The sequence below is a fragment of the Convolutriloba macropyga genome, chromosome 9 (assembly GCF_964194025.1).
Source record: "Convolutriloba macropyga chromosome 9, txConMacr16.3, whole genome shotgun sequence".
Classification (NCBI taxonomy): Eukaryota; Metazoa; Xenacoelomorpha; order Acoela; family Convolutidae; genus Convolutriloba; species Convolutriloba macropyga.
Window position 1 is genome coordinate 62,279,717 of NC_134476.1, and position 25,729 is coordinate 62,305,445.

The 25,729-nt window shown below is 40.7% G+C and overlaps 1 protein-coding gene and 11 non-coding genes across 12 annotated transcripts in view; 11 read left to right on the top strand and 1 right to left on the bottom strand.

The window, feature by feature from the left end:
• The window catches only part of LOC142345923 (ATP-dependent RNA helicase DHX8-like), a 468,212-nt gene extending 455,777 nt beyond the window's left edge, over positions 1–12,435 (bottom strand). Inside the window, exon 1 of the mRNA XM_075398382.1 lies at positions 12,413–12,435. The gene's annotated coding sequence lies outside the window, so the exon portion shown is untranslated. The remainder of the gene's footprint in view (positions 1–12,412) is intronic.
• On the top strand, positions 502–620 carry LOC142347473 (5S ribosomal RNA). The gene has a single exon (XR_012760463.1). It is a non-coding gene; the product is annotated as a 5S ribosomal RNA (ribosomal RNA).
• LOC142347474 (5S ribosomal RNA) lies at positions 2,697–2,815 on the top strand. Its single transcript, XR_012760464.1, has one exon. It is a non-coding gene; the product is annotated as a 5S ribosomal RNA (ribosomal RNA).
• Positions 4,516–4,634, top strand: LOC142347475 (5S ribosomal RNA). The gene has a single exon (XR_012760465.1). It is a non-coding gene; the product is annotated as a 5S ribosomal RNA (ribosomal RNA).
• Positions 6,523–6,641, top strand: LOC142347477 (5S ribosomal RNA). Its single transcript, XR_012760467.1, has one exon. It is a non-coding gene; the product is annotated as a 5S ribosomal RNA (ribosomal RNA).
• Positions 10,598–10,716, top strand: LOC142347478 (5S ribosomal RNA). Its single transcript, XR_012760468.1, has one exon. It is a non-coding gene; the product is annotated as a 5S ribosomal RNA (ribosomal RNA).
• A 357-nt stretch (positions 12,436–12,792) lies between the features above and the next one.
• On the top strand, positions 12,793–12,911 carry LOC142347479 (5S ribosomal RNA). Its single transcript, XR_012760469.1, has one exon. It is a non-coding gene; the product is annotated as a 5S ribosomal RNA (ribosomal RNA).
• A 1,888-nt stretch (positions 12,912–14,799) lies between these two features.
• LOC142347480 (5S ribosomal RNA) lies at positions 14,800–14,918 on the top strand. Its single transcript, XR_012760470.1, has one exon. It is a non-coding gene; the product is annotated as a 5S ribosomal RNA (ribosomal RNA).
• Positions 14,919–17,370: 2,452 nt separating this feature from the next.
• Positions 17,371–17,489, top strand: LOC142347481 (5S ribosomal RNA). The gene has a single exon (XR_012760471.1). It is a non-coding gene; the product is annotated as a 5S ribosomal RNA (ribosomal RNA).
• A 3,580-nt stretch (positions 17,490–21,069) lies between these two features.
• Positions 21,070–21,188, top strand: LOC142347482 (5S ribosomal RNA). Its single transcript, XR_012760472.1, has one exon. It is a non-coding gene; the product is annotated as a 5S ribosomal RNA (ribosomal RNA).
• Positions 21,189–22,700: 1,512 nt separating this feature from the next.
• Positions 22,701–22,819, top strand: LOC142347483 (5S ribosomal RNA). Its single transcript, XR_012760473.1, has one exon. It is a non-coding gene; the product is annotated as a 5S ribosomal RNA (ribosomal RNA).
• A 1,700-nt stretch (positions 22,820–24,519) lies between these two features.
• LOC142347485 (5S ribosomal RNA) lies at positions 24,520–24,638 on the top strand. Its single transcript, XR_012760474.1, has one exon. It is a non-coding gene; the product is annotated as a 5S ribosomal RNA (ribosomal RNA).
• Positions 24,639–25,729: the final 1,091 nt, after the last annotated feature.

Here is a 25,729-nt window from a genome sequence, read left to right on the forward strand (position 1 = left end):
GTTTCCCTTTATTAAACTAACTTTTAAGTTAGTGCAAATCGCTTAGTTCCATTCTTTAGGCTGCACTCCGCTAACGCAGAGTGCATTCAAATAAAACTTATCAAATAGAGTTGATACTTACCTATTTAATAAGTTTATCACAACAATTAGGCTAAAAGCAATTCAGCTATGATTTTCCCAAGTACCGGCCTAAACCCACTGAAGTCATGCTTCCGGTTCAATGTCCGGTTGAGCAGGTTCCTGGGACCCAATTCATCTCTCCTTTGTTTTGGGGCCGTTCCACTGTATTGTGGATGGTTGGAAGCAAAAAGTTTGTGCGTTGGTCATGATACACTGTATGGCTACGAATTGCATAAATTATAACACAACAGTGGCTAAATTTGCATGTATTAAGTGACTATTTTGCAAACCGCAAGGCGGCCAGTTAAAGTAATCCTATATATGAATATAAGACTACAATACAATGCTGTTGTATATAAATTCGCTCCCACTTACGCAAATGCCTACGACCATACCATGTTGAATGCACCGGTTCTCGTCCGATCACCGAAGTTAAGCAACATTGGGCCTGGTTAGTACTTGGATGGGTGACCGCTTGGGAACACCAGGTGTTGTAGGCTTTTTCTTTTGAGTATTAAAGCCTCACAGAATAATAATATTTGATATCTACACATTTTAGAGCCTCCAAAAGCCTCGGTGATCGAAAAAGTTAAGCCTCATCGAGCGCGGATACTTTTTTGAAAATCGGTAAAAACGTGTCCAAAATGGTTCGCTGTGCCCGATTTTTTTATTTTATCCCCAACCATGGCTCAAGTGGAGCTTGCCCACAAAAAATGAGCAAAATCGGACTAAAATTGACGATTTGGTGACCAAAACCAAGTTCGGTGATCGAAAAAGTTAAGCCTCATCGAGCGCGGATACTTTTTTGAAAATTGGTAAAAACGTGTCCAAAATGGTTCGCTGTGCCCGATTTTTTTATTCTATCCCCAACTATGGCTCAAGTGGAGCTTGCCCACAAAAAATGAGCAAAATCGGACTAAAATTGACGATTTGGTGACCAAAACCATGTTCGGTGATCGAAAAAGTTAAGCCTCATCGAGCGCGGATACTTTTTTGAAAATCGGTAAAAACGTGTCCAAAATGGTTCGCTGTGCCCGATTTTTTTATTTTATCCCCAACCATGGCTCAAGTGGAGCTTGCCCACAAAAAATGAGCAAAATCGGACTAAAATTGACGATTTGGTGACCAAAACCAAGTTCGGTGATCGAAAAAGTTAAGCCTCATCGAGCGCGGATACTTTTTTGAAAATTGGTAAAAACGTGTCCAAAATGGTTCGCTGTGCCCGATTTTTTTATTCTATCCCCAACTATGGCTCAAGTGGAGCTTGCCCACAAAAAATGAGCAAAATCGGACTAAAATTGACGATTTGGTGACCAAAACCATGTTCGGTGATCGAAAAAGTTAAGCCTCATCGAGCGCGGATACTTTTTTGAAAATTGGTAAAAACGTGTCCAAAATGGTTCGCTGTGCCCGATTTTTTTATTCTATCCCCGACTATGGCTCAAGTGGAGCTTGCCCACAAAAAATGAGCAAAATCGGACTAAAATTGACGATTTGGTGACCAAAACCATGTTCGGTGATCGAAAAAGTTAAGCCTCATCGAGCGCGGATACTTTTTTGAAAATTGGTAAAAACGTGTCCAAAATGGTTCGCTGTGCCCGATTTTTTTATTCTATCCCCAACTATGGCTCAAGTGGAGCTTGCCCACAAAAAATGAGCAAAATCGGACTAAAATTGACGATTTGGTGACCAAAACAAAGTTCGGTGATCGAAAAAGTTAAGCCTCATCGAGCGCGGATACTTTTTTGAAAATTGGTAAAAACGTGTCCAAAATGGTTCGCTGTGCCCGATTTTTTTATTCTATCCCCGACTATGGCTCAAGTGGAGCTTGCCCACAAAAAATGAGCAAAATCGGACTAAAATTGACGATTTGGTGACCAAAACAAAGTTCGGTGATCGACAAAGTTAAGCCTCATCGAGCGCGGATACTTTTTGTAAATGACAATTTCAGCGATAACCATTGCTCCAAACACACCCCACATACTTGTATAGGCCATTCTAATTGTTCCCCCGCTTGTGCTTACTGTGTATTTGATATTTGGAACGCTCTCGGAAACATCAATACTAATTGCAAAGTTTCCCTTTATTAAACTAACTTTTAAGTTAGTGCAAATCGCTTAGTTCCATTCTTTAGGCTGCACTCCGCTAACGCAGAGTGCATTCAAATAAAACTTATCAAATAGAGTTGATACTTACCTATTTAATAAGTTTATCACAACAATTAGGCTAAAAGCAATTCAGCTATGATTTTCCCAAGTACCGGCCTAAACCCACTGAAGTCATGCTTCCGGTTCAATGTCCGGTTGAGCAGGTTCCTGGGACCCAATTCATCTCTCCTTTGTTTTGGGGCCGTTCCACTGTATTGTGGATGGTTGGAAGCAAAAAGTTTGTGCGTTGGTCATGATACACTGTATGGCTACGAATTGCATAAATTATAACACAACAGTGGCTAAATTTGCATGTATTAAGTGACTATTTTGCAAACCGCAAGGCGGCCAGTTAAAGTAATCCTATATATGAATATAAGACTACAATACAATGCTGTTGTATATAAATTCGCTCCCACTTACGCAAATGCCTACGACCATACCATGTTGAATGCACCGGTTCTCGTCCGATCACCGAAGTTAAGCAACATTGGGCCTGGTTAGTACTTGGATGGGTGACCGCTTGGGAACACCAGGTGTTGTAGGCTTTTTCTTTTGAGTATTAAAGCCTCACAGAATAATAATATTTGATATCTACACATTTTAGAGCCTCCAAAAGCCTCGGTGATCGAAAAAGTTAAGCCTCATCGAGCGCGGATACTTTTTTGAAAATCGGTAAAAACGTGTCCAAAATGGTTCGCTGTGCCCGATTTTTTTATTTTATCCCCAACCATGGCTCAAGTGGAGCTTGCCCACAAAAAATGAGCAAAATCGGACTAAAATTGACGATTTGGTGACCAAAACCATGTTCGGTGATCGAAAAAGTTAAGCCTCATCGAGCGCGGATACTTTTTTGAAAATTGGTAAAAACGTGTCCAAAATGGTTCGCTGTGCCCGATTTTTTTATTCTATCCCCAACTATGGCTCAAGTGGAGCTTGCCCACAAAAAATGAGCAAAATCGGACTAAAATTGACGATTTGGTGACCAAAACAAAGTTCGGTGATCGAAAAAGTTAAGCCTCATCGAGCGCGGATACTTTTTTGAAAATTGGTAAAAACGTGTCCAAAATGGTTCGCTGTGCCCGATTTTTTTATTCTATCCCCGACTATGGCTCAAGTGGAGCTTGCCCACAAAAAATGAGCAAAATCGGACTAAAATTGACGATTTGGTGACCAAAACCATGTTCGGTGATCGAAAAAGTTAAGCCTCATCGAGCGCGGATACTTTTTTGAAAATTGGTAAAAACGTGTCCAAAATGGTTCGCTGTGCCCGATTTTTTTATTCTATCCCCAACTATGGCTCAAGTGGAGCTTGCCCACAAAAAATGAGCAAAATCGGACTAAAATTGACGATTTGGTGACCAAAACAAAGTTCGGTGATCGAAAAAGTTAAGCCTCATCGAGCGCGGATACTTTTTTGAAAATTGGTAAAAACGTGTCCAAAATGGTTCGCTGTGCCCGATTTTTTTATTCTATCCCCGACTATGGCTCAAGTGGAGCTTGCCCACAAAAAATGAGCAAAATCGGACTAAAATTGACGATTTGGTGACCAAAACAAAGTTCGGTGATCGACAAAGTTAAGCCTCATCGAGCGCGGATACTTTTTGTAAATGACAATTTCAGCGATAACCATTGCTCCAAACACACCCCACATACTTGTATAGGCCATTCTAATTGTTCCCCCGCTTGTGCTTACTGTGTATTTGATATTTGGAACGCTCTCGGAAACATCAATACTAATTGCAAAGTTTCCCTTTATTAAACTAACTTTTAAGTTAGTGCAAATCGCTTAGTTCCATTCTTTAGGCTGCACTCCGCTAACTCAGAGTGCATTCAAATAAAACTTATCAAATAGAGTTGATACTTACCTATTTAATAAGTTTATCACAACAATTAGGCTAAAAGCAATTCAGCTATGATTTTCCCAAGTACCGCCCTAAACCCACTGAAGTCATGCTTCCGGTTCAATGTCCGGTTGAGCAGGTTCCTGGGACCCAATTCATCTCTCCTTTGTTTTGGGGCCGTTCCACTGTATTGTGGATGGTTGGAAGCAAAAAGTTTGTGCGTTGGTCATGATACACTGTATGGCTACGAATTGCATAAATTATAACACAACAGTGGCTAAATTTGCATGTATTAAGTGACTATTTTGCAAACCGCAAGGCGGCCAGTTAAAGTAATCCTATATATGAATATAAGACTACAATACAATGCTGTTGTATATAAATTCGCTCCCACTTACGCAAATGCCTACGACCATACCATGTTGAATGCACCGGTTCTCGTCCGATCACCGAAGTTAAGCAACATTGGGCCTGGTTAGTACTTGGATGGGTGACCGCTTGGGAACACCAGGTGTTGTAGGCTTTTTCTTTTGAGTATTAAAGCCTCACAGAATAATAATATTTGATATCTACACATTTTAGAGCCTCCAAAAGCCTCGGTGATCGAAAAAGTTAAGCCTCATCGAGCGCGGATACTTTTTTGAAAATCGGTAAAAACGTGTCCAAAATGGTTCGCTGTGCCCGATTTTTTTATTTTATCCCCAACCATGGCTCAAGTGGAGCTTGCCCACAAAAAATGAGCAAAATCGGACTAAAATTGACGATTTGGTGACCAAAACCATGTTCGGTGATCGAAAAAGTTAAGCCTCATCGAGCGCGGATACTTTTTTGAAAATTGGTAAAAACGTGTCCAAAATGGTTCGCTGTGCCCGATTTTTTTATTCTATCCCCAACTATGGCTCAAGTGGAGCTTGCCCACAAAAAATGAGCAAAATCGGACTAAAATTGACGATTTGGTGACCAAAACAAAGTTCGGTGATCGAAAAAGTTAAGCCTCATCGAGCGCGGATACTTTTTTGAAAATTGGTAAAAACGTGTCCAAAATGGTTCGCTGTGCCCGATTTTTTTATTCTATCCCCGACTATGGCTCAAGTGGAGCTTGCCCACAAAAAATGAGCAAAATCGGACTAAAATTGACGATTTGGTGACCAAAACCATGTTCGGTGATCGAAAAAGTTAAGCCTCATCGAGCGCGGATACTTTTTTGAAAATTGGTAAAAACGTGTCCAAAATGGTTCGCTGTGCCCGATTTTTTTATTCTATCCCCAACTATGGCTCAAGTGGAGCTTGCCCACAAAAAATGAGCAAAATCGGACTAAAATTGACGATTTGGTGACCAAAACAAAGTTCGGTGATCGAAAAAGTTAAGCCTCATCGAGCGCGGATACTTTTTTGAAAATTGGTAAAAACGTGTCCAAAATGGTTCGCTGTGCCCGATTTTTTTATTCTATCCCCGACTATGGCTCAAGTGGAGCTTGCCCACAAAAAATGAGCAAAATCGGACTAAAATTGACGATTTGGTGACCAAAACCATGTTCGGTGATCGAAAAAGTTAAGCCTCATCGAGCGCGGATACTTTTTTGAAAATTGGTAAAAACGTGTCCAAAATGGTTCGCTGTGCCCGATTTTTTTATTCTATCCCCAACTATGGCTCAAGTGGAGCTTGCCCACAAAAAATGAGCAAAATCGGACTAAAATTGACGATTTGGTGACCAAAACAAAGTTCGGTGATCGAAAAAGTTAAGCCTCATCGAGCGCGGATACTTTTTGTAAATGACAATTTCAGCGATAACCATTGCTCCAAACACACCCCACATACTTGTATAGGCCATTCTAATTGTTCCCCCGCTTGTGCTTACTGTGTATTTGATATTTGGAACGCTCTCGGAAACATCAATACTAATTGCAAAGTTTCCCTTTATTAAACTAACTTTTAAGTTAGTGCAAATCGCTTAGTTCCATTCTTTAGGCTGCACTCCGCTAACGCAGAGTGCATTCAAATAAAACTTATCAAATAGAGTTGATACTTACCTATTTAATAAGTTTATCACAACAATTAGGCTAAAAGCAATTCAGCTATGATTTTCCCAAGTACCGGCCTAAACCCACTGAAGTCATGCTTCCGGTTCAATGTCCGGTTGAGCAGGTTCCTGGGACCCAATTCATCTCTCCTTTGTTTTGGGGCCGTTCCACTGTATTGTGGATGGTTGGAAGCAAAAAGTTTGTGCGTTGGTCATGATACACTGTATGGCTACGAATTGCATAAATTATAACACAACAGTGGCTAAATTTGCATGTATTAAGTGACTATTTTGCAAACCGCAAGGCGGCCAGTTAAAGTAATCCTATATATGAATATAAGACTACAATACAATGCTGTTGTATATAAATTCGCTCCCACTTACGCAAATGCCTACGACCATACCATGTTGAATGCACCGGTTCTCGTCCGATCACCGAAGTTAAGCAACATTGGGCCTGGTTAGTACTTGGATGGGTGACCGCTTGGGAACACCAGGTGTTGTAGGCTTTTTCTTTTGAGTATTAAAGCCTCACAGAATAATAATATTTGATATCTACACATTTTAGAGCCTCCAAAAGCCTCGGTGATCGAAAAAGTTAAGCCTCATCGAGCGCGGATACTTTTTTGAAAATCGGTAAAAACGTGTCCAAAATGGTTCGCTGTGCCCGATTTTTTTATTTTATCCCCAACCATGGCTCAAGTGGAGCTTGCCCACAAAAAATGAGCAAAATCGGACTAAAATTGACGATTTGGTGACCAAAACCAAGTTCGGTGATCGAAAAAGTTAAGCCTCATCGAGCGCGGATACTTTTTTGAAAATTGGTAAAAACGTGTCCAAAATGGTTCGCTGTGCCCGATTTTTTTATTCTATCCCCGACTATGGCTCAAGTGGAGCTTGCCCACAAAAAATGAGCAAAATCGGACTAAAATTGACGATTTGGTGACCAAAACCATGTTCGGTGATCGAAAAAGTTAAGCCTCATCGAGCGCGGATACTTTTTTGAAAATTGGTAAAAACGTGTCCAAAATGGTTCGCTGTGCCCGATTTTTTTATTCTATCCCCAACTATGGCTCAAGTGGAGCTTGCCCACAAAAAATGAGCAAAATCGGACTAAAATTGACGATTTGGTGACCAAAACAAAGTTCGGTGATCGAAAAAGTTAAGCCTCATCGAGCGCGGATACTTTTTTGAAAATTGGTAAAAACGTGTCCAAAATGGTTCGCTGTGCCCGATTTTTTTATTCTATCCCCGACTATGGCTCAAGTGGAGCTTGCCCACAAAAAATGAGCAAAATCGGACTAAAATTGACGATTTGGTGACCAAAACCATGTTCGGTGATCGAAAAAGTTAAGCCTCATCGAGCGCGGATACTTTTTTGAAAATTGGTAAAAACGTGTCCAAAATGGTTCGCTGTGCCCGATTTTTTTATTCTATCCCCAACTATGGCTCAAGTGGAGCTTGCCCACAAAAAATGAGCAAAATCGGACTAAAATTGACGATTTGGTGACCAAAACAAAGTTCGGTGATCGAAAAAGTTAAGCCTCATCGAGCGCGGATACTTTTTTGAAAATTGGTAAAAACGTGTCCAAAATGGTTCGCTGTGCCCGATTTTTTTATTCTATCCCCGACTATGGCTCAAGTGGAGCTTGCCCACAAAAAATGAGCAAAATCGGACTAAAATTGACGATTTGGTGACCAAAACCATGTTCGGTGATCGAAAAAGTTAAGCCTCATCGAGCGCGGATACTTTTTTGAAAATTGGTAAAAACGTGTCCAAAATGGTTCGCTGTGCCCGATTTTTTTATTCTATCCCCAACTATGGCTCAAGTGGAGCTTGCCCACAAAAAATGAGCAAAATCGGACTAAAATTGACGATTTGGTGACCAAAACAAAGTTCGGTGATCGAAAAAGTTAAGCCTCATCGAGCGCGGATACTTTTTTGAAAATTGGTAAAAACGTGTCCAAAATGGTTCGCTGTGCCCGATTTTTTTATTCTATCCCCGACTATGGCTCAAGTGGAGCTTGCCCACAAAAAATGAGCAAAATCGGACTAAAATTGACGATTTGGTGACCAAAACCATGTTCGGTGATCGAAAAAGTTAAGCCTCATCGAGCGCGGATACTTTTTTGAAAATTGGTAAAAACGTGTCCAAAATGGTTCGCTGTGCCCGATTTTTTTATTCTATCCCCAACTATGGCTCAAGTGGAGCTTGCCCACAAAAAATGAGCAAAATCGGACTAAAATTGACGATTTGGTGACCAAAACAAAGTTCGGTGATCGAAAAAGTTAAGCCTCATCGAGCGCGGATACTTTTTTGAAAATTGGTAAAAACGTGTCCAAAATGGTTCGCTGTGCCCGATTTTTTTATTCTATCCCTAACTATGGCTCAAGTGGAGCTTGCCCACAAAAAATGAGCAAAATCGGACTAAAATTGACGATTTGGTGACCAAAACAAAGTTCGGTGATCGAAAAAGTTAAGCCTCATCGAGCGCGGATACTTTTTTGAAAATTGGTAAAAACGTGTCCAAAATGGTTCGCTGTGCCCGATTTTTTTATTCTATCCCCGACTATGGCTCAAGTGGAGCTTGCCCACAAAAAATGAGCAAAATCGGACTAAAATTGACGATTTGGTGACCAAAACCATGTTCGGTGATCGAAAAAGTTAAGCCTCATCGAGCGCGGATACTTTTTTGAAAATTGGTAAAAACGTGTCCAAAATGGTTCGCTGTGCCCGATTTTTTTATTCTATCCCCAACTATGGCTCAAGTGGAGCTTGCCCACAAAAAATGAGCAAAATCGGACTAAAATTGACGATTTGGTGACCAAAACAAAGTTCGGTGATCGAAAAAGTTAAGCCTCATCGAGCGCGGATACTTTTTTGAAAATTGGTAAAAACGTGTCCAAAATGGTTCGCTGTGCCCGATTTTTTTATTCTATCCCCGACTATGGCTCAAGTGGAGCTTGCCCACAAAAAATGAGCAAAATCGGACTAAAATTGACGATTTGGTGACCAAAACCATGTTCGGTGATCGAAAAAGTTAAGCCTCATCGAGCGCGGATACTTTTTTGAAAATTGGTAAAAACGTGTCCAAAATGGTTCGCTGTGCCCGATTTTTTTATTCTATCCCCAACTATGGCTCAAGTGGAGCTTGCCCACAAAAAATGAGCAAAATCGGACTAAAATTGACGATTTGGTGACCAAAACAAAGTTCGGTGATCGAAAAAGTTAAGCCTCATCGAGCGCGGATACTTTTTTGAAAATTGGTAAAAACGTGTCCAAAATGGTTCGCTGTGCCCGATTTTTTTATTCTATCCCTAACTATGGCTCAAGTGGAGCTTGCCCACAAAAAATGAGCAAAATCGGACTAAAATTGACGATTTGGTGACCAAAACAAAGTTCGGTGATCGAAAAAGTTAAGCCTCATCGAGCGCGGATACTTTTTTGAAAATTGGTAAAAACGTGTCCAAAATGGTTCGCTGTGCCCGATTTTTTTATTCTATCCCCGACTATGGCTCAAGTGGAGCTTGCCCACAAAAAATGAGCAAAATCGGACTAAAATTGACGATTTGGTGACCAAAACCATGTTCGGTGATCGAAAAAGTTAAGCCTCATCGAGCGCGGATACTTTTTTGAAAATTGGTAAAAACGTGTCCAAAATGGTTCGCTGTGCCCGATTTTTTTATTCTATCCCCAACTATGGCTCAAGTGGAGCTTGCCCACAAAAAATGAGCAAAATCGGACTAAAATTGACGATTTGGTGACCAAAACAAAGTTCGGTGATCGAAAAAGTTAAGCCTCATCGAGCGCGGATACTTTTTGTAAATGACAATTTCAGCGATAACCATTGCTCCAAACACACCCCACATACTTGTATAGGCCATTCTAATTGTTCCCCCGCTTGTGCTTACTGTGTATTTGATATTTGGAACGCTCTCGGAAACATCAATACTAATTGCAAAGTTTCCCTTTATTAAACTAACTTTTAAGTTAGTGCAAATCGCTTAGTTCCATTCTTTAGGCTGCACTCCGCTAACGCAGAGTGCATTCAAATAAAACTTATCAAATAGAGTTGATACTTACCTATTTAATAAGTTTATCACAACAATTAGGCTAAAAGCAATTCAGCTATGATTTTCCCAAGTACCGGCCTAAACCCACTGAAGTCATGCTTCCGGTTCAATGTCCGGTTGAGCAGGTTCCTGGGACCCAATTCATCTCTCCTTTGTTTTGGGGCCGTTCCACTGTATTGTGGATGGTTGGAAGCAAAAAGTTTGTGCGTTGGTCATGATACACTGTATGGCTACGAATTGCATAAATTATAACACAACAGTGGCTAAATTTGCATGTATTAAGTGACTATTTTGCAAACCGCAAGGCGGCCAGTTAAAGTAATCCTATATATGAATATAAGACTACAATACAATGCTGTTGTATATAAATTCGCTCCCACTTACGCAAATGCCTACGACCATACCATGTTGAATGCACCGGTTCTCGTCCGATCACCGAAGTTAAGCAACATTGGGCCTGGTTAGTACTTGGATGGGTGACCGCTTGGGAACACCAGGTGTTGTAGGCTTTTTCTTTTGAGTATTAAAGCCTCACAGAATAATAATATTTGATATCTACACATTTTAGAGCCTCCAAAAGCCTCGGTGATCGAAAAAGTTAAGCCTCATCGAGCGCGGATACTTTTTTGAAAATCGGTAAAAACGTGTCCAAAATGGTTCGCTGTGCCCGATTTTTTTATTTTATCCCCAACCATGGCTCAAGTGGAGCTTGCCCACAAAAAATGAGCAAAATCGGACTAAAATTGACGATTTGGTGACCAAAACCAAGTTCGGTGATCGAAAAAGTTAAGCCTCATCGAGCGCGGATACTTTTTTGAAAATTGGTAAAAACGTGTCCAAAATGGTTCGCTGTGCCCGATTTTTTTATTCTATCCCCGACTATGGCTCAAGTGGAGCTTGCCCACAAAAAATGAGCAAAATCGGACTAAAATTGACGATTTGGTGACCAAAACCATGTTCGGTGATCGAAAAAGTTAAGCCTCATCGAGCGCGGATACTTTTTTGAAAATTGGTAAAAACGTGTCCAAAATGGTTCGCTGTGCCCGATTTTTTTATTCTATCCCCAACTATGGCTCAAGTGGAGCTTGCCCACAAAAAATGAGCAAAATCGGACTAAAATTGACGATTTGGTGACCAAAACAAAGTTCGGTGATCGAAAAAGTTAAGCCTCATCGAGCGCGGATACTTTTTTGAAAATTGGTAAAAACGTGTCCAAAATGGTTCGCTGTGCCCGATTTTTTTATTCTATCCCCGACTATGGCTCAAGTGGAGCTTGCCCACAAAAAATGAGCAAAATCGGACTAAAATTGACGATTTGGTGACCAAAACCATGTTCGGTGATCGAAAAAGTTAAGCCTCATCGAGCGCGGATACTTTTTTGAAAATTGGTAAAAACGTGTCCAAAATGGTTCGCTGTGCCCGATTTTTTTATTCTATCCCCAACTATGGCTCAAGTGGAGCTTGCCCACAAAAAATGAGCAAAATCGGACTAAAATTGACGATTTGGTGACCAAAACAAAGTTCGGTGATCGAAAAAGTTAAGCCTCATCGAGCGCGGATACTTTTTTGAAAATTGGTAAAAACGTGTCCAAAATGGTTCGCTGTGCCCGATTTTTTTATTCTATCCCCGACTATGGCTCAAGTGGAGCTTGCCCACAAAAAATGAGCAAAATCGGACTAAAATTGACGATTTGGTGACCAAAACCATGTTCGGTGATCGAAAAAGTTAAGCCTCATCGAGCGCGGATACTTTTTTGAAAATTGGTAAAAACGTGTCCAAAATGGTTCGCTGTGCCCGATTTTTTTATTCTATCCCCAACTATGGCTCAAGTGGAGCTTGCCCACAAAAAATGAGCAAAATCGGACTAAAATTGACGATTTGGTGACCAAAACAAAGTTCGGTGATCGAAAAAGTTAAGCCTCATCGAGCGCGGATACTTTTTGTAAATGACAATTTCAGCGATAACCATTGCTCCAAACACACCCCACATACTTGTATAGGCCATTCTAATTGTTCCCCCGCTTGTGCTTACTGTGTATTTGATATTTGGAACGCTCTCGGAAACATCAATACTAATTGCAAAGTTTCCCTTTATTAAACTAACTTTTAAGTTAGTGCAAATCGCTTAGTTCCATTCTTTAGGCTGCACTCCGCTAACGCAGAGTGCATTCAAATAAAACTTATCAAATAGTGTTGATACTTACCTATTTAATAAGATTATCACAACAATTAGGCTAAAAGCAATTCAGCTATGATTTTCCCAAGTACCGGCCTAAACCCACTGAAGTCATGCTTCCGGTTCAATGTCCGGTTGAGCAGGTTCCTCGGACCCAATTCATCTCTCCTTTGTTTTGGGGCCGTTCCACTGTATTGTGGATGGTTGGAAGCAAAAAGTTTGTGCGTTGGTCATGATACACTGTATGGCTACGAATTGCATAAATTATAACACAACAGTGGCTAAATTTGCATGTATTAAGTGACTATTTTGCAAACCGCAAGGCGGCCAGTTAAAGTAATCCTATATATGAATATAAGACTACAATACAATGCTGTTGTATATAAATTCGCTCCCACTTACGCAAATGCCTACGACCATACCATGTTGAATGCACCGGTTCTCGTCCGATCACCGAAGTTAAGCAACATTGGGCCTGGTTAGTACTTGGATGGGTGACCGCTTGGGAACACCAGGTGTTGTAGGCTTTTTCTTTTGAGTATTAAAGCCTCACAGAATAATAATATTTGATATCTACACATTTTAGAGCCTCCAAAAGCCTCGGTGATCGAAAAAGTTAAGCCTCATCGAGCGCGGATACTTTTTTGAAAATCGGTAAAAACGTGTCCAAAATGGTTCGCTGTGCCCGATTTTTTTATTTTATCCCCAACCATGGCTCAAGTGGAGCTTGCCCACAAAAAATGAGCAAAATCGGACTAAAATTGACGATTTGGTGACCAAAACCAAGTTCGGTGATCGAAAAAGTTAAGCCTCATCGAGCGCGGATACTTTTTTGAAAATTGGTAAAAACGTGTCCAAAATGGTTCGCTGTGCCCGATTTTTTTATTCTATCCCCGACTATGGCTCAAGTGGAGCTTGCCCACAAAAAATGAGCAAAATCGGACTAAAATTGACGATTTGGTGACCAAAACCATGTTCGGTGATCGAAAAAGTTAAGCCTCATCGAGCGCGGATACTTTTTTGAAAATTGGTAAAAACGTGTCCAAAATGGTTCGCTGTGCCCGATTTTTTTATTCTATCCCCAACTATGGCTCAAGTGGAGCTTGCCCACAAAAAATGAGCAAAATCGGACTAAAATTGACGATTTGGTGACCAAAACAAAGTTCGGTGATCGAAAAAGTTAAGCCTCATCGAGCGCGGATACTTTTTTGAAAATTGGTAAAAACGTGTCCAAAATGGTTCGCTGTGCCCGATTTTTTTATTCTATCCCCGACTATGGCTCAAGTGGAGCTTGCCCACAAAAAATGAGCAAAATCGGACTAAAATTGACGATTTGGTGACCAAAACCATGTTCGGTGATCGAAAAAGTTAAGCCTCATCGAGCGCGGATACTTTTTTGAAAATTGGTAAAAACGTGTCCAAAATGGTTCGCTGTGCCCGATTTTTTTATTCTATCCCCGACTATGGCTCAAGTGGAGCTTGCCCACAAAAAATGAGCAAAATCGGACTAAAATTGACGATTTGGTGACCAAAACCATGTTCGGTGATCGAAAAAGTTAAGCCTCATCGAGCGCGGATACTTTTTTGAAAATTGGTAAAAACGTGTCCAAAATGGTTCGCTGTGCCCGATTTTTTTATTCTATCCCCAACTATGGCTCAAGTGGAGCTTGCCCACAAAAAATGAGCAAAATCGGACTAAAATTGACGATTTGGTGACCAAAACAAAGTTCGGTGATCGAAAAAGTTAAGCCTCATCGAGCGCGGATACTTTTTGTAAATGACAATTTCAGCGATAACCATTGCTCCAAACACACCCCACATACTTGTATAGGCCATTCTAATTGTTCCCCCGCTTGTGCTTACTGTGTATTTGATATTTGGAACGCTCTCGGAAACATCAATACTAATTGCAAAGTTTCCCTTTATTAAACTAACTTTTAAGTTAGTGCAAATCGCTTAGTTCCATTCTTTAGGCTGCACTCCGCTAACGCAGAGTGCATTCAAATAAAACTTATCAAATAGTGTTGATACTTACCTATTTAATAAGATTATCACAACAATTAGGCTAAAAGCAATTCAGCTATGATTTTCCCAAGTACCGGCCTAAACCCACTGAAGTCATGCTTCCGGTTCAATGTCCGGTTGAGCAGGTTCCTCGGACCCAATTCATCTCTCCTTTGTTTTGGGGCCGTTCCACTGTATTGTGGATGGTTGGAAGCAAAAAGTTTGTGCGTTGGTCATGATACACTGTATGGCTACGAATTGCATAAATTATAACACAACAGTGGCTAAATTTGCATGTATTAAGTGACTATTTTGCAAACCGCAAGGCGGCCAGTTAAAGTAATCCTATATATGAATATAAGACTACAATACAATGCTGTTGTATATAAATTCGCTCCCACTTACGCAAATGCCTACGACCATACCATGTTGAATGCACCGGTTCTCGTCCGATCACCGAAGTTAAGCAACATTGGGCCTGGTTAGTACTTGGATGGGTGACCGCTTGGGAACACCAGGTGTTGTAGGCTTTTTCTTTTGAGTATTAAAGCCTCACAGAATAATAATATTTGATATCTACACATTTTAGAGCCTCCAAAAGCCTCGGTGATCGAAAAAGTTAAGCCTCATCGAGCGCGGATACTTTTTTGAAAATCGGTAAAAACGTGTCCAAAATGGTTCGCTGTGCCCGATTTTTTTATTTTATCCCCAACCATGGCTCAAGTGGAGCTTGCCCACAAAAAATGAGCAAAATCGGACTAAAATTGACGATTTGGTGACCAAAACCAAGTTCGGTGATCGAAAAAGTTAAGCCTCATCGAGCGCGGATACTTTTTTGAAAATTGGTAAAAACGTGTCCAAAATGGTTCGCTGTGCCCGATTTTTTTATTCTATCCCCGACTATGGCTCAAGTGGAGCTTGCCCACAAAAAATGAGCAAAATCGGACTAAAATTGACGATTTGGTGACCAAAACCATGTTCGGTGATCGAAAAAGTTAAGCCTCATCGAGCGCGGATACTTTTTTGAAAATTGGTAAAAACGTGTCCAAAATGGTTCGCTGTGCCCGATTTTTTTATTCTATCCCCAACTATGGCTCAAGTGGAGCTTGCCCACAAAAAATGAGCAAAATCGGACTAAAATTGACGATTTGGTGACCAAAACAAAGTTCGGTGATCGAAAAAGTTAAGCCTCATCGAGCGCGGATACTTTTTTGAAAATTGGTAAAAACGTGTCCAAAATGGTTCGCTGTGCCCGATTTTTTTATTCTATCCCCGACTATGGCTCAAGTGGAGCTTGCCCACAAAAAATGAGCAAAATCGGACTAAAATTGACGATTTGGTGACCAAAACCATGTTCGGTGATCGAAAAAGTTAAGCCTCATCGAGCGCGGATACTTTTTTGAAAATTGGTAAAAACGTGTCCAAAATGGTTCGCTGTGCCCGATTTTTTTATTCTATCCCCAACTATGGCTCAAGTGGAGCTTGCCCACAAAAAATGAGCAAAATCGGACTAAAATTGACGATTTGGTGACCAAAACAAAGTTCGGTGATCGAAAAAGTTAAGCCTCATCGAGCGCGGATACTTTTTTGAAAATTGGTAAAAACGTGTCCAAAATGGTTCGCTGTGCCCGATTTTTTTATTCTATCCCCGACTATGGCTCAAGTGGAGCTTGCCCACAAAAAATGAGCAAAATCGGACTAAAATTGACGATTTGGTGACCAAAACCATGTTCGGTGATCGAAAAAGTTAAGCCTCATCGAGCGCGGATACTTTTTTGAAAATTGGTAAAAACGTGTCCAAAATGGTTCGCTGTGCCCGATTTTTTTATTCTATCCCCAACTATGGCTCAAGTGGAGCTTGCCCACAAAAAATGAGCAAAATCGGACTAAAATTGACGATTTGGTGACCAAAACAAAGTTCGGTGATCGAAAAAGTTAAGCCTCATCGAGCGCGGATACTTTTTTGAAAATTGGTAAAAACGTGTCCAAAATGGTTCGCTGTGCCCGATTTTTTTATTCTATCCCCGACTATGGCTCAAGTGGAGCTTGCCCACAAAAAATGAGCAAAATCGGACTAAAATTGACGATTTGGTGACCAAAACCATGTTCGGTGATCGAAAAAGTTAAGCCTCATCGAGCGCGGATACTTTTTTGAAAATTGGTAAAAACGTGTCCAAAATGGTTCGCTGTGCCCGATTTTTTTATTCTATCCCCAACTATGGCTCAAGTGGAGCTTGCCCACAAAAAATGAGCAAAATCGGACTAAAATTGACGATTTGGTGACCAAAACAAAGTTCGGTGATCGAAAAAGTTAAGCCTCATCGAGCGCGGATACTTTTTGTAAATGACAATTTCAGCGATAACCATTGCTCCAAACACACCCCACATACTTGTATAGGCCATTCTAATTGTTCCCCCGCTTGTGCTTACTGTGTATTTGATATTTGGAACGCTCTCGGAAACATCAATACTAATTGCAAAGTTTCCCTTTATTAAACTAACTTTTAAGTTAGTGCAAATCGCTTAGTTCCATTCTTTAGGCTGCACTCCGCTAACGCAGAGTGCATTCAAATAAAACTTATCAAATAGTGTTGATACTTACCTATTTAATAAGATTATCACAACAATTAGGCTAAAAGCAATTCAGCTATGATTTTCCCAAGTACCGGCCTAAACCCACTGAAGTCATGCTTCCGGTTCAATGTCCGGTTGAGCAGGTTCCTCGGACCCAATTCATCTCTCCTTTGTTTTGGGGCCGTTCCACTGTATTGTGGATGGTTGGAAGCAAAAAGTTTGTGCGTTGGTCATGATACACTGTATGGCTACGAATTGCATAAATTATAACACAACAGTGGCTAAATTTGCATGTATTAAGTGACTATTTTGCAAACCGCAAGGCGGCCAGTTAAAGTAATCCTATATATGAATATAAGACTACAATACAATGCTGTTGTATATAAATTCGCTCCCACTTACGCAAATGCCTACGACCATACCATGTTGAATGCACCGGTTCTCGTCCGATCACCGAAGTTAAGCAACATTGGGCCTGGTTAGTACTTGGATGGGTGACCGCTTGGGAACACCAGGTGTTGTAGGCTTTTTCTTTTGAGTATTAAAGCCTCACAGAATAATAATATTTGATATCTACACATTTTAGAGCCTCCAAAAGCCTCGGTGATCGAAAAAGTTAAGCCTCATCGAGCGCGGATACTTTTTTGAAAATCGGTAAAAACGTGTCCAAAATGGTTCGCTGTGCCCGATTTTTTTATTTTATCCCCAACCATGGCTCAAGTGGAGCTTGCCCACAAAAAATGAGCAAAATCGGACTAAAATTGACGATTTGGTGACCAAAACCAAGTTCGGTGATCGAAAAAGTTAAGCCTCATCGAGCGCGGATACTTTTTTGAAAATTGGTAAAAACGTGTCCAAAATGGTTCGCTGTGCCCGATTTTTTTATTCTATCCCCGACTATGGCTCAAGTGGAGCTTGCCCACAAAAAATGAGCAAAATCGGACTAAAATTGACGATTTGGTGACCAAAACCATGTTCGGTGATCGAAAAAGTTAAGCCTCATCGAGCGCGGATACTTTTTTGAAAATTGGTAAAAACGTGTCCAAAATGGTTCGCTGTGCCCGATTTTTTTATTCTATCCCCAACTATGGCTCAAGTGGAGCTTGCCCACAAAAAATGAGCAAAATCGGACTAAAATTGACGATTTGGTGACCAAAACAAAGTTCGGTGATCGAAAAAGTTAAGCCTCATCGAGCGCGGATACTTTTTTGAAAATTGGTAAAAACGTGTCCAAAATGGTTCGCTGTGCCCGATTTTTTTATTCTATCCCCGACTATGGCTCAAGTGGAGCTTGCCCACAAAAAATGAGCAAAATCGGACTAAAATTGACGATTTGGTGACCAAAACCATGTTCGGTGATCGAAAAAGTTAAGCCTCATCGAGCGCGGATACTTTTTTGAAAATTGGTAAAAACGTGTCCAAAATGGTTCGCTGTGCCCGATTTTTTTATTCTATCCCCAACTATGGCTCAAGTGGAGCTTGCCCACAAAAAATGAGCAAAATCGGACTAAAATTGACGATTTGGTGACCAAAACAAAGTTCGGTGATCGAAAAAGTTAAGCCTCATCGAGCGCGGATACTTTTTTGAAAATTGGTAAAAACGTGTCCAAAATGGTTCGCTGTGCCCGATTTTTTTATTCTATCCCCGACTATGGCTCAAGTGGAGCTTGCCCACAAAAAATGAGCAAAATCGGACTAAAATTGACGATTTGGTGACCAAAACCATGTTCGGTGATCGAAAAAGTTAAGCCTCATCGAGCGCGGATACTTTTTTGAAAATTGGTAAAAACGTGTCCAAAATGGTTCGCTGTGCCCGATTTTTTTATTCTATCCCCAACTATGGCTCAAGTGGAGCTTGCCCACAAAAAATGAGCAAAATCGGACTAAAATTGACGATTTGGTGACCAAAACAAAGTTCGGTGATCGAAAAAGTTAAGCCTCATCGAGCGCGGATACTTTTTTGAAAATTGGTAAAAACGTGTCCAAAATGGTTCGCTGTGCCCGATTTTTTTATTCTATCCCCGACTATGGCTCAAGTGGAGCTTGCCCACAAAAAATGAGCAAAATCGGACTAAAATTGACGATTTGGTGACCAAAACCATGTTCGGTGATCGAAAAAGTTAAGCCTCATCGAGCGCGGATACTTTTTTGAAAATTGGTAAAAACGTGTCCAAAATGGTTCGCTGTGCCCGATTTTTTTATTCTATCCCCAACTATGGCTCAAGTGGAGCTTGCCCACAAAAAATGAGCAAAATCGGACTAAAATTGACGATTTGGTGACCAAAACAAAGTTCGGTGATCGAAAAAGTTAAGCCTCATCGAGCGCGGATACTTTTTTGAAAATTGGTAAAAACGTGTCCAAAATGGTTCGCTGTGCCCGATTTTTTTATTCTATCCCCGACTATGGCTCAAGTGGAGCTTGCCCACAAAAAATGAGCAAAATCGGACTAAAATTGACGATTTGGTGACCAAAACCATGTTCGGTGATCGAAAAAGTTAAGCCTCATCGAGCGCGGATACTTTTTTGAAAATTGGTAAAAACGTGTCCAAAATGGTTCGCTGTGCCCGATTTTTTTATTCTATCCCCAACTATGGCTCAAGTGGAGCTTGCCCACAAAAAATGAGCAAAATCGGACTAAAATTGACGATTTGGTGACCAAAACAAAGTTCGGTGATCGAAAAAGTTAAGCCTCATCGAGCGCGGATACTTTTTTGAAAATTGGTAAAAACGTGTCCAAAATGGTTCGCTGTGCCCGATTTTTTTATTCTATCCCCGACTATGGCTCAAGTGGAGCTTGCCCACAAAAAATGAGCAAAATCGGACTAAAATTGACGATTTGGTGACCAAAACCATGTTCGGTGATCGAAAAAGTTAAGCCTCATCGAGCGCGGATACTTTTTTGAAAATTGGTAAAAACGTGTCCAAAATGGTTCGCTGTGCCCGATTTTTTTATTCTATCCCCAACTATGGCTCAAGTGGAGCTTGCCCACAAAAAATGAGCAAAATCGGACTAAAATTGACGATTTGGTGACCAAAACAAAGTTCGGTGATCGAAAAAGTTAAGCCTCATCGAGCGCGGATACTTTTTTGAAAATTGGTAAAAACGTGTCCAAAATGGTTCGCTGTGCCCGATTTTTTTATTCTATCCCCGACTATGGCTCAAGTGGAGCTTGCCCACAAAAAATGAGCAAAATCGGACTAAAATTGACGATTTGGTGACCAAAACCATGTTCGGTGATCGAAAAAGTTAAGCCTCATCGAGCGCGGATACTTTTTTGAAAATTGGTAAAAACGTGTCCAAAATGGTTCGCTGTGCCCGATTTTTTTATTCTATCCCCAACTATGGCTCAAGTGGAGCTTGCCCACAAAAAATGAGCAAAATCGGACTAAAATTGACGATTTGGTGACCAAAACAAAGTTCGGTGATCGAAAAAGTTAAGCCTCATCGAGCGCGGATACTTTTTGTAAATGACAATTTCAGCGATAACCATTGCTCCAAACACACCCCACATACTTGTATAGGCCATTCTAATTGTTCCCCCGCTTGTGCTTACTGTGTATTTGATATTTGGAACGCTCTCGGAAACATCAATACTAATTGCAAAGTTTCCCTTTATTAAACTAACTTTTAAGTTAGTGCAAATCGCTTAGTTCCATTCTTTAGGCTGCACTCCGCTAACGCAGAGTGCATTCAAATAAAACTTATCAAATAGAGTTGATACTTACCTATTTAATAAGTTTATCACAACAATTAGGCTAAAAGCAATTCAGCTATGATTTTCCCAAGTACCGGCCTAAACCCACTGAAGTCATGCTTCCGGTTCAATGTCCGGTTGAGCAGGTTCCTGGGACCCAATTCATCTCTCCTTTGTTTTGGGGCCGTTCCACTGTATTGTGGATGGTTGGAAGCAAAAAGTTTGTGCGTTGGTCATGATACACTGTATGGCTACGAATTGCATAAATTATAACACAACAGTGGCTAAATTTGCATGTATTAAGTGACTATTTTGCAAACCGCAAGGCGGCCAGTTAAAGTAATCCTATATATGAATATAAGACTACAATACAATGCTGTTGTATATAAATTCGCTCCCACTTACGCAAATGCCTACGACCATACCATGTTGAATGCACCGGTTCTCGTCCGATCACCGAAGTTAAGCAACATTGGGCCTGGTTAGTACTTGGATGGGTGACCGCTTGGGAACACCAGGTGTTGTAGGCTTTTTCTTTTGAGTATTAAAGCCTCACAGAATAATAATATTTGATATCTACACATTTTAGAGCCTCCAAAAGCCTCGGTGATCGAAAAAGTTAAGCCTCATCGAGCGCGGATACTTTTTTGAAAATCGGTAAAAACGTGTCCAAAATGGTTCGCTGTGCCCGATTTTTTTATTTTATCCCCAACCATGGCTCAAGTGGAGCTTGCCCACAAAAAATGAGCAAAATCGGACTAAAATTGACGATTTGGTGACCAAAACCATGTTCGGTGATCGAAAAAGTTAAGCCTCATCGAGCGCGGATACTTTTTTGAAAATTGGTAAAAACGTGTCCAAAATGGTTCGCTGTGCCCGATTTTTTTATTCTATCCCCAACTATGGCTCAAGTGGAGCTTGCCCACAAAAAATGAGCAAAATCGGACTAAAATTGACGATTTGGTGACCAAAACAAAGTTCGGTGATCGAAAAAGTTAAGCCTCATCGAGCGCGGATACTTTTTTGAAAATTGGTAAAAACGTGTCCAAAATGGTTCGCTGTGCCCGATTTTTTTATTCTATCCCCGACTATGGCTCAAGTGGAGCTTGCCCACAAAAAATGAGCAAAATCGGACTAAAATTGACGATTTGGTGACCAAAACCATGTTCGGTGATCGAAAAAGTTAAGCCTCATCGAGCGCGGATACTTTTTTGAAAATTGGTAAAAACGTGTCCAAAATGGTTCGCTGTGCCCGATTTTTTTATTCTATCCCCAACTATGGCTCAAGTGGAGCTTGCCCACAAAAAATGAGCAAAATCGGACTAAAATTGACGATTTGGTGACCAAAACAAAGTTCGGTGATCGAAAAAGTTAAGCCTCATCGAGCGCGGATACTTTTTGTAAATGACAATTTCAGCGATAACCATTGCTCCAAACACACCCCACATACTTGTATAGGCCATTCTAATTGTTCCCCCGCTTGTGCTTACTGTGTATTTGATATTTGGAACGCTCTCGGAAACATCAATACTAATTGCAAAGTTTCCCTTTATTAAACTAACTTTTAAGTTAGTGCAAATCGCTTAGTTCCATTCTTTAGGCTGCACTCCGCTAACGCAGAGTGCATTCAAATAAAACTTATCAAATAGAGTTGATACTTACCTATTTAATAAGTTTATCACAACAATTAGGCTAAAAGCAATTCAGCTATGATTTTCCCAAGTACCGGCCTAAACCCACTGAAGTCATGCTTCCGGTTCAATGTCCGGTTGAGCAGGTTCCTGGGACCCAATTCATCTCTCCTTTGTTTTGGGGCCGTTCCACTGTATTGTGGATGGTTGGAAGCAAAAAGTTTGTGCGTTGGTCATGATACACTGTATGGCTACGAATTGCATAAATTATAACACAACAGTGGCTAAATTTGCATGTATTAAGTGACTATTTTGCAAACCGCAAGGCGGCCAGTTAAAGTAATCCTATATATGAATATAAGACTACAATACAATGCTGTTGTATATAAATTCGCTCCCACTTACGCAAATGCCTACGACCATACCATGTTGAATGCACCGGTTCTCGTCCGATCACCGAAGTTAAGCAACATTGGGCCTGGTTAGTACTTGGATGGGTGACCGCTTGGGAACACCAGGTGTTGTAGGCTTTTTCTTTTGAGTATTAAAGCCTCACAGAATAATAATATTTGATATCTACACATTTTAGAGCCTCCAAAAGCCTCGGTGATCGAAAAAGTTAAGCCTCATCGAGCGCGGATACTTTTTTGAAAATCGGTAAAAACGTGTCCAAAATGGTTCGCTGTGCCCGATTTTTTTATTTTATCCCCAACCATGGCTCAAGTGGAGCTTGCCCACAAAAAATGAGCAAAATCGGACTAAAATTGACGATTTGGTGACCAAAACCAAGTTCGGTGATCGAAAAAGTTAAGCCTCATCGAGCGCGGATACTTTTTTGAAAATTGGTAAAAACGTGTCCAAAATGGTTCGCTGTGCCCGATTTTTTTATTCTATCCCCAACTATGGCTCAAGTGGAGCTTGCCCACAAAAAATGAGCAAAATCGGACTAAAATTGACGATTTGGTGACCAAAACCATGTTCGGTGATCGAAAAAGTTAAGCCTCATCGAGCGCGGATACTTTTTTGAAAATTGGTAAAAACGTGTCCAAAATGGTTCGCTGTGCCCGATTTTTTTATTCTATCCCCGACTATGGCTCAAGTGGAGCTTGCCCACAAAAAATGAGCAAAATCGGACTAAAATTGACGATTTGGTGACCAAAACCATGTTCGGTGATCGAAAAAGTTAAGCCTCATCGAGCGCGGATACTTTTTTGAAAATTGGTAAAAACGTGTCCAAAATGGTTCGCTGTGCCCGATTTTTTTATTCTATCCCCAACTATGGCTCAAGTGGAGCTTGCCCACAAAAAATGAGCAAAATCGGACTAAAATTGACGATTTGGTGACCAAAACAAAGTTCGGTGATCGAAAAAGTTAAGCCTCATCGAGCGCGGATACTTTTTTGAAAATTGGTAAAAACGTGTCCAAAATGGTTCGCTGTGCCCGATTTTTTTATTCTATCCCCGACTATGGCTCAAGTGGAGCTTGCCCACAAAAAATGAGCAAAATCGGACTAAAATTGACGATTTGGTGACCAAAACAAAGTTCGGTGATCGACAAAGTTAAGCCTCATCGAGCGCGGATACTTTTTGTAAATGACAATTTCAGCGATAACCATTGCTCCAAACACACCCCACATACTTGTATAGGCCATTCTAATTGTTCCCCCGCTTGTGCTTACTGTGTATTTGATATTTGGAACGCTCTCGGAAACATCAATACTAATTGCAAAGTTTCCCTTTATTAAACTAACTTTTAAGTTAGTGCAAATCGCTTAGTTCCATTCTTTAGGCTGCACTCCGCTAACGCAGAGTGCATTCAAATAAAACTTATCAAATAGAGTTGATACTTACCTATTTAATAAGTTTATCACAACAATTAGGCTAAAAGCAATTCAGCTATGATTTTCCCAAGTACCGGCCTAAACCCACTGAAGTCATGCTTCCGGTTCAATGTCCGGTTGAGCAGGTTCCTGGGACCCAATTCATCTCTCCTTTGTTTTGGGGCCGTTCCACTGTATTGTGGATGGTTGGAAGCAAAAAGTTTGTGCGTTGGTCATGATACACTGTATGGCTACGAATTGCATAAATTATAACACAACAGTGGCTAAATTTGCATGTATTAAGTGACTATTTTGCAAACCGCAAGGCGGCCAGTTAAAGTAATCCTATATATGAATATAAGACTACAATACAATGCTGTTGTATATAAATTCGCTCCCACTTACGCAAATGCCTACGACCATACCATGTTGAATGCACCGGTTCTCGTCCGATCACCGAAGTTAAGCAACATTGGGCCTGGTTAGTACTTGGATGGGTGACCGCTTGGGAACACCAGGTGTTGTAGGCTTTTTCTTTTGAGTATTAAAGCCTCACAGAATAATAATATTTGATATCTACACATTTTAGAGCCTCCAAAAGCCTCGGTGATCGAAAAAGTTAAGCCTCATCGAGCGCGGATACTTTTTTGAAAATCGGTAAAAACGTGTCCAAAATGGTTCGCTGTGCCCGATTTTTTTATTTTATCCCCAACCATGGCTCAAGTGGAGCTTGCCCACAAAAAATGAGCAAAATCGGACTAAAATTGACGATTTGGTGACCAAAACCAAGTTCGGTGATCGAAAAAGTTAAGCCTCATCGAGCGCGGATACTTTTTTGAAAATTGGTAAAAACGTGTCCAAAATGGTTCGCTGTGCCCGATTTTTTTATTCTATCCCCAACTATGGCTCAAGTGGAGCTTGCCCACAAAAAATGAGCAAAATCGGACTAAAATTGACGATTTGGTGACCAAAACCATGTTCGGTGATCGAAAAAGTTAAGCCTCATCGAGCGCGGATACTTTTTTGAAAATTGGTAAAAACGTGTCCAAAATGGTTCGCTGTGCCCGATTTTTTTATTCTATCCCCGACTATGGCTCAAGTGGAGCTTGCCCACAAAAAATGAGCAAAATCGGACTAAAATTGACGATTTGGTGACCAAAACCATGTTCGGTGATCGAAAAAGTTAAGCCTCATCGAGCGCGGATACTTTTTTGAAAATTGGTAAAAACGTGTCCAAAATGGTTCGCTGTGCCCGATTTTTTTATTCTATCCCCGACTATGGCTCAAGTGGAGCTTGCCCACAAAAAATGAGCAAAATCGGACTAAAATTGACGATTTGGTGACCAAAACCAAGTTCGGTGATCGAAAAAGTTAAGCCTCATCGAGCGCGGATACTTTTTTGAAAATTGGTAAAAACGTGTCCAAAATGGTTCGCTGTGCCCGATTTTTTTATTCTATCCCCAACTATGGCTCAAGTGGAGCTTGCCCACAAAAAATGAGCAAAATCGGACTAAAATTGACGATTTGGTGACCAAAACCATGTTCGGTGATCGAAAAAGTTAAGCCTCATCGAGCGCGGATACTTTTTTGAAAATTGGTAAAAACGTGTCCAAAATGGTTC